Genomic DNA, 7,946 nt, shown 5'->3' with positions numbered 1-7,946 from the left:
CCTCTTTCGTTCTTTGTTTTGTTGGCTATGGCTGAGCAAACGTGCGTTATACTTCAAGTTTTCGACTCGCTTGCAATCTAAAAAGCGGCACCAAAAGTTGGTCTGTGCCTCACTTGCGTATGGTATAGTCGAGCGTTGCGCAAGAACATAAAGTAATGTCTCGGTAATATGGACACCTCCGCAGTTCCTTCTAAATGCGTTCATAATATGAGTTTTTCATAATAACGATACAAAAATACATGTATTTACACAGTCTGTCCCCGAAAATGTTGTCTACATAACGGGTTATTCATATTGACGGGGTCCATGCTAAGTAGTTCAAGTAGGCTCCTTTTTCTTTTTACTTGTAAGACCCTAGGTCTGCAGATCACAAAGAAAATGGTATTTTAATTGAACGAATTCCCGATGGTGAAAATCTCTATCACGGAAATTAGTACAGAAAAGCTTTACTTGGGATGTTTGCTAAATAATGCTCAAATATTGGGTTGTGTGTATGTTTATACACCTTAGAACTTGGTCTGCCTCAACGGACGACGAGTCTCCCAGCTGTAGATGAGAAATTTCTCCAGTGCAGTACAACCGCTAGCCTGGGGTCTTTAACGTGCATCACGCAGTAGTGATACACGACCGCACGCCGGTACGATGCTCATCCAGATCGAAACGGGCAGGGGTGGGGCTCGAACCCAGGATCCCTGGGTTCTGCAGCGCGAGCTTTTGCTCCGCGTGCTCCGAGCTGGTGTGCGCTAACCCAACCGGCCACCGATCCCCCGATTGTTTAGCATTGTTTCCTCTTGTCGTTTGTCAACTTAGGTTATTTTATGTTTTTCTTATCTAAACAAAGGGGGATGTATCATACCGATATCGTACCGCATGCCACTTTTATCATGCTGTTTATGCTATGTCGTCTATAGCACTGAGTCATGCGTCGGTACCGCCCCCCGGTTTTCGGCTATACAAACGATGCTAAATAAACCCTGGTTGTTGTTGCGTTCACCAAGCCAGCAGTGTCGGACTAACTTTCTTATCGGCCGAGAGCCGGCAGATACAGTGTCGATTAAAATTTTAACGCAATTATTCGCCACCATTTGTTCGATTAATTAATCGATTAATCGGTTTTGTTCATCCTCTTGCATGATAACTAAAAAAAGTAAAAATTAGATGGTTTGCCTTTGCTGAATATGTGATAAACGTCACAATGTACAATTTCGAAGTTTAAATTAACCTTTAAGTGTAGTTGAGAAGAGTCAAAGGACACCCACACTCACAATTCATTACTTCAGCCGCAGAAGTAAAGATGTTCGTTGATATTCTCCGGCAACAGCGAACTCCCTTGATTGTTCACAGTAGTCTCTGCTGCGCCAAACGGACACTCGGACGGCATTGAATTGGCTGAGAGACGTATAACTTTATATACTTATTTGGAGTTACAAACTTCGCCTCTAAATTTATTTTAGGTCAAAATTTCACCCAAAGTTTTCTTTCATGGAGGTGTATTCGTCTATGCCTGTGTGGTAGATGCGTTAAATGTTAACGTTTCTTTTGTTAGCCAGAATTTAACAGATTAACCGGTGAAAACAATCAGGAATAAAGCATTAATTGATTAATCGGTAGGTTAATCGAATAAAGGGGTCATGAAACGATATCGGGTAGGAGTGTCCATGCCTTTACAACGACGTAATGGCCTGGCCCAAGTATACTCGCACAGACCACCACTGACTCAGGAGCTGGTTCGTCGCGGTGAAATTGAGAGAATAAAAAGGGACAATTTGTTTCAGACTTTCCTTCGAAAAGCTTGATGACGTAATTGTGGGATCGAAACAACCCGTCTGACGACAGTCGAGCGCGGCTCATGAATTGGATACGAGAAGTGCGTAAGCACCCGACTTCGGCATGTAACAATATATGCCTCGGTGGACACTCCGGCACGTTCTCGCCTCCAACCACTGCGGTGATGAGATAATAGCCGAACTCTAACAATGCCTGGAGCTCAGCACGCATTTCCTACTTTGCCGATCTCAGCACGGGGGTACGATGAACGTTGGCGGCATAGGATAGGCGCCAGCCACGTGGTCGCTTGTTCTGGCTCCGAGTTGAGGGGATGAACAGTGCTCCTATTCGTTGAATTTTCTTGGCGACTGTCTTTGCCTAAAAAGAAAGAAAAGGCAAATTCATTTTGTTATTAGCGTTAGGTAGTGATTCTAAGTAATATTTAGCTAAAGTAGTAAAATCATTTCATGGATCCTTTAAGTGCCCAGCCCTATTCGTGATACATAATACCATGTCCTCAAAGATTCTTCCCGTGCTCCGCTCCAGCTTTTCCGAACGCCAATGCGCCCAGCAGAAACAGCGAGCTCAGTCAGTTCTCTAGGCCTTCGCATGCGGCGCTTATAACCAACCCAGAAATAGAAAAAAGAATCGCCCTAAATCACGCTGTCAAGTGTGAGCCCGCGGTATGAAGCTTGTATCCTCATTGTTCTCACCACCAGAACAGAGAAAAGTAAGTCGGTCCCTGTTGATTCGTAATTTTTATTTGCTGTTCCGGTCTTTGCGATGTTTCGCTGGTGATACCTTGTAATGCAAGATCGGAAGAGAAAGTCGGCTGGGCGAAAGACATGTTTTCACCATCGTCAAAGACATACGGTCCAGTGGCACACACCATGTCTTCGATTGGCAGGGCGGTCGCACTGCTCGGTTGCAAGCTCGACCGCAAGTTGGGAGACTTCAGAGCCCGCTTTCGCGAATCTTGCCGCCCGGCCAACACCGGCGCCAACGCCTGCAGGAGCCCCACCACCTGGGATCTGGACTCTCTGCGTTGCCGGACATTTGAGCGGCTCTTCTGCAAGCCGTGCACGCAGGGAGGCCTCGCCAGGCGCTCGAGACCGGCCTACTAAAAGTCATCAGCCTGGCGGCTCCACGAAGACCACTGCCGTGAAGACCGCTGCGAGCCTAACGTTTTTCACCCTATTCAACCGCCACATCAGCCTCTCACCCTCGTCCACGAGCTCAATTAACACCATCATTACCATTTCTTTTAAAATTTAATCGGTGCAATATACCATCTCATCATTGTTGGACTTCGGCGCCTTGGGCGGTATGGGCAGCATAGCATGCCTTTCTGCGGCGCCGCGGTTCTTCTGAGCCGAAATACATCACTATCATTATTTAGTGCGAATCTATATTTTGACTCGCCTTCCTGATCTTGATTGGCTCAACTTCCTGTTTTTCACTCAAATGACTAAACGCGCAGTTTGTTCAAAAAGAACATCGCGGGCATATGTTCTACACCTTTCGCAATTCGAAAAGGTGAACCTTCAAATTTCAATCAAGTTCTTCCTTGCCCAAAGGTCTGTGTGTTGCGGCCATTTCGCACTGTTCCAAAGTTCCATAGGCCGACGATAATGGTGATGATGATAATTCGCCGCTATTTCGTTGTTTGGTTTAATGTAACTGCATATATGCTCCGCTTGCGTAGCAGAGTATCGCAATGGTTCTCCCGGGGCGGCCATGCTGGAGCCAAGGCCGCACTGCGGGATGCGACCGTCACTGCTTCAGGAGATCTGGAGGCGCGGATGGCGTGTCTTTGAGGGTGCGTGCTGCGGTGTGCGGAGCACAGAAAATATAGTGCGGCGGCTCACCGCCGCACTTTGTTTGTTTCACTACGAGAACAAGCTTGCCAGCTCAGCCGTATAGTTCTCCGGTACCTTTGATCTGTTTTAATCGGCGTTCGAACGTTTGACAAATACCGATTTGATCTCCAAACACCCGACATAAGGATCGCAGCACACCATAAAATACTCGTTTCCGAGAACAGCGTACATGCTTCAATATTCTTACTTTTCTGCCTTTCTCCCACAGACTTGCGTGTATTACCTGGTGTCAAGCAATGGCCGCCGGTGGCGACACCAACGGGCTCCCGATCCGCGATCCAGCCTATACTACAATACAGATCAGTGGTTAAACACATTGGAGTAGAACCTACAGCCTGGCAGCGCGCTACTCTCCAACCCGCACTTTTCTTTTTTTTTTTTTTTTTTTTCAGTTTTTAGAGGCCCCGGAGGCGCAGCTATAGACCGACACGCGCAGCGGCTCTGTTTACCAACACGACCGGAAGGCCGCGCATGCGCGGTAGCTATGTGGGCAAAAGCGACTCGGCCCTCCGTGTTTTCGCCATTGCGTTGTGTGGCGTGCGCTCGCTGTTGACGTTGTAGGGACGCTTCTAGCTTTATTTGTGAATCGTATTTCCTGGCAACGTATGTTGCATGCTCTGTCCGACTATTTGAGCTCGCTACCCGAGCCTGAACGGCGGCGGTATCGAAACAAACTGTGCGTGGACGGCGTTGCCTACGAGGATCCGTACGCCGTAAACAAGGCCTGCTGGACTTCCGACGTGAAGTTGCTGCCACCGAAGTCGACGGCTCATGTCGTAGTTTATTTAGTTTTTTTTCGCCAAGCCAGTTCACGGCCCACACGGAGCAGGCGTACAAGTCTCTCGAGGCCTACGATTACTTCGAGTCCGTTTCCGCACCGCCGGCGGGATCAGCAGACCGTGGGTCTGCGGAAGTGTATTTATTAATTAAATAAATACACACAGCGTCTTCGAGTCAAGGTATGCTATTTTTCCTAGTCTCATGACCACAAGCCATGACAAGCAGGAACGCTTTGTCCATTCTGCAGTCTTGGTGGTAACACGTTACAAGTAACGGCGTTACCAGGAACGCGTTACTTTTTTCAGTAACGTAGTAACCTACTCGTTACTTTTTCGACACAGTCACGGGTAACGTACTTACGTTACCATTTCAAGTAACATAGTTAGGTTATTCGTTACTAATTACACTTCAAGTTTTTCGGTGTTTGAGGCGTCAAGCCATGTTTTTCTTTGCGTTTTTTCTCGTCAGTATTTAAGTGAAACCGCAAAAAGAGATAAAGTAATTATGTTCTGTTTCTGCATAAACATAATATTTCTTGATATATGAGCTTATGCATACCTGTATCGTCAAAATCATAAAACTTGTTAAATCATAATTTAAAAAAAGTAACGCAGTAGTAACGTGCCTTACTTTTTATCGGTAGCGGTAACGCGTTCCTTTTATTTTTAGGCAACGTAGCTCAGTAACGCGTACCTTTGATTTGCAAGTAACGAGTAACGTACTTCGTTACTTTTTTTTTTTTTTTTTTTTGGCGACGCCTACAACATTGGCGTTCTGTCGCCGATTTCCTTCTGCTTGGTAGCACGGGCGTAGCGAGCCTCCGATAAGCGCTTGGCCGGTGCTTTGTGCACGAACACCGTGGGAACAAAATCCGGGTGGTCTCGATCAGAGGACGGTTTCCCTGTACATAAGCAAGCCTCGGGACGGAGATTGAAATGGAAGCCGCACTTGCCTCCAAGAAAGTTCTTGCCGCACAAACGCGCGAGGCGACCATAATTTTCGATACACGGATATTATCCACCTTCAATGGCTTTCAGAGTCTGCCGGGAACTTGTAGAACCTCACTCCGCTACTTTTCTTGTACATTTCGGTGAGATGAACGGCAACACAGCTTCGCGGCATGCTGAAACACTATGACGCCCATGCGAAACGTGCGCTCTTTTGCCCACACCCCTCGGCTCCGGCGCGATCGCAGCGCCGCCGCAGCGCCGTGACGTCAAGCCCGCGTGTCGGTGTATAGACGATTGCAAGCTAGGCGACTGGCCGCCGCCATGTCTCTGCTCGAGCAGGCACGCCCGCTCGATTACGAGCTTGCCAAAGCTACGTTCACCCGCGCGTTGCACGCGCTTGCACGCATGGGGCACCACTTGTGGCGCCATGCTTGCAATTGTCTATAGGCTCAGCATGTTAAACGGCATGTCCCGACGGCCACGCGCTCCGCTGTTCGCATTCCATTCGAACATAAAAGTTTAGCAGCCCTGTGTTAATCTACAGTACAGTCACAGCGACAGTTCCGACATGCCACGGCGAAGTCGGGCAGCTTAATTTTAAATCGAATTTTTTTTTTTTTATAACAAAAGAGTATGGCGGTTACATGAATTCCATCTCTTCCCTGCGTGTTTTGGGGCTTGAAGGACCTTAAAACAGGGGATTAATCGTCGTGCTAATTGAATAGTTAACTAAAATCTAATAAATCCTATCGCCTATGATAGGAATCAGCGTCAATACTCTATTACTAACATAAACCAGCAAGTTCCTATAAAAGGTAATTAATAGATTTTAGTTAATTAATCTGCCACGGCGTTTCTGAAGGCGCTGGATTAAGAGATATAAACTATTGACTGTTAAAATGTAAAAAAAAAAAATACTAAATAGGAGTAGTATGTAGTCAGCCTCTGCGTGTTTTTGTGACAAATGTCGCAGTCATCGGCCAAGTCGAATTTAAAAATAAGACTTCACCTATTGGGGAGGAGGACTGACCGTGACGCCTCAAGTGGTTAACTTTAGAACTGCACGAATGGGGACAACAAATACAATGACTCAGCGCTCGGCGGACTTAACCGAACGCGACGTCAGCGTTCGGCTGGAGTTCGTGTTCTCCGGTGAGGCAGTGGAGGGGCTCCTTTGTTACCACACCTGCCTGCATGAACAATGCAGCATGCACGGTGCCAGCTCGGCACAAAAGCCTTAAGCGCGATCCAAACCAACGCTTCTTTTTGCGCCTGTAGGTCGTGCGGCTGCGGATGTGACGCATTTTCGTGACGTCGCGCCGCTTCTTCGCTCCTTCCGGGCGCGCACAAGAAAGTTGGTTGATTTCAACTTCTTTCTCAACGCGCACAAAAACGCGCGGTGACGTAGTAGGGCGCTCCTGTGTCCCGGCCAATCGGTGGAGGGCAAGCTAGTTCCGGCTCCGCGTTTCTCGCCGTCTGGCTGCCCTCTCCTCCCCCCCCCCCCCTTTTTATTCTCTTCCAACATGACAACGCGATCTCTCTCTCTCTCTCTCTTTCTCTCGCCGTCTGGCGCAGTTGCACTTTGCTTGTGCGCTCGTGCCGAAGTTTCGCCCGTCCAAACCAAAGCGCACGGTTCTGACTCAGAAAGCGCGCCCGGAAACAGCAAAAACGCCACGAAATGCGTCACATCCGCAGCCGCACGACCTACAGGCGCAAAAAGAAGCGTTGGTTTGGATCGCGCTTTAGTGGGTCAAGCTCGCATTCTCGGACGACTGCTTTCGGGAGAGATCCGGCACCTACCGTCACTTCGTCGATTGTTAGTATTTTTTTGCATTACACTGTGCCCCGCGCTCTATTTTAGAAGATGACATGGACATGCCCATAAAGCCCGTCGGCATGTGCACAGGCCTTGTGTTGAGTAAACGCCGAGGTGTGGGGAAACATACGGGTCAGAGCGTCCCCTATTGTTTGATCTCCTACCCAATAGCGATCAGATGAACGTAATATTCCGTATTGGAGGTTCCGTGAATGGTTTAGCTCTTGTGTTGGTGTTATTTGTGTCTTCTGTTTGTATATATGAGGTCATCGTATCGTATTCTCCCGCTTTTTTGTGTATTTAGCGCTTCAAGGGCGAGGTAAACACAAACGACACAGTGCGCTGTAAAACCTTTCTGGCAACCTGGACAAACCGAGACTGTTTTTCAGACACTTCCAGAGCAAAACCCCTTTTTTTCTTTTTTCAAAAACTCCGTTGTTTCTAAAAACAGAAACTGGGTTTTACAAGTTCTAGAACAGAAACCCGCTTTTTTTGTGAAAACTGCTATTTCTAAGAACATAAAGGGTTTTTTGGCGAGGCTGGGCAACATGAATTTCGTTATTGTACAGAAAGAAGGAGAACCGGCCAAAATTATGGAAACAAAGAAACAGACGAGAACAGATAATTTGTGGCAAAAGAGCTGTCAAGCATTTTCTGTTTTTTCACACAGTTATTTTTTTGGTGTACGCAATGTTTAACGTTAGTGGTAGTATTTTGCGTTTAAATCTAGGTCTGAACAACGTTTATAGTGTG

The sequence above is a fragment of the Ixodes scapularis genome, unplaced genomic scaffold (assembly GCF_016920785.2).
Source record: "Ixodes scapularis isolate PalLabHiFi unplaced genomic scaffold, ASM1692078v2 PGA_scaffold8__174_contigs__length_109621045, whole genome shotgun sequence".
Taxonomy (NCBI): Eukaryota; Metazoa; Arthropoda; class Arachnida; order Ixodida; family Ixodidae; genus Ixodes; species Ixodes scapularis.
Note: the sequence above shows the minus strand (reverse complement) of the source record.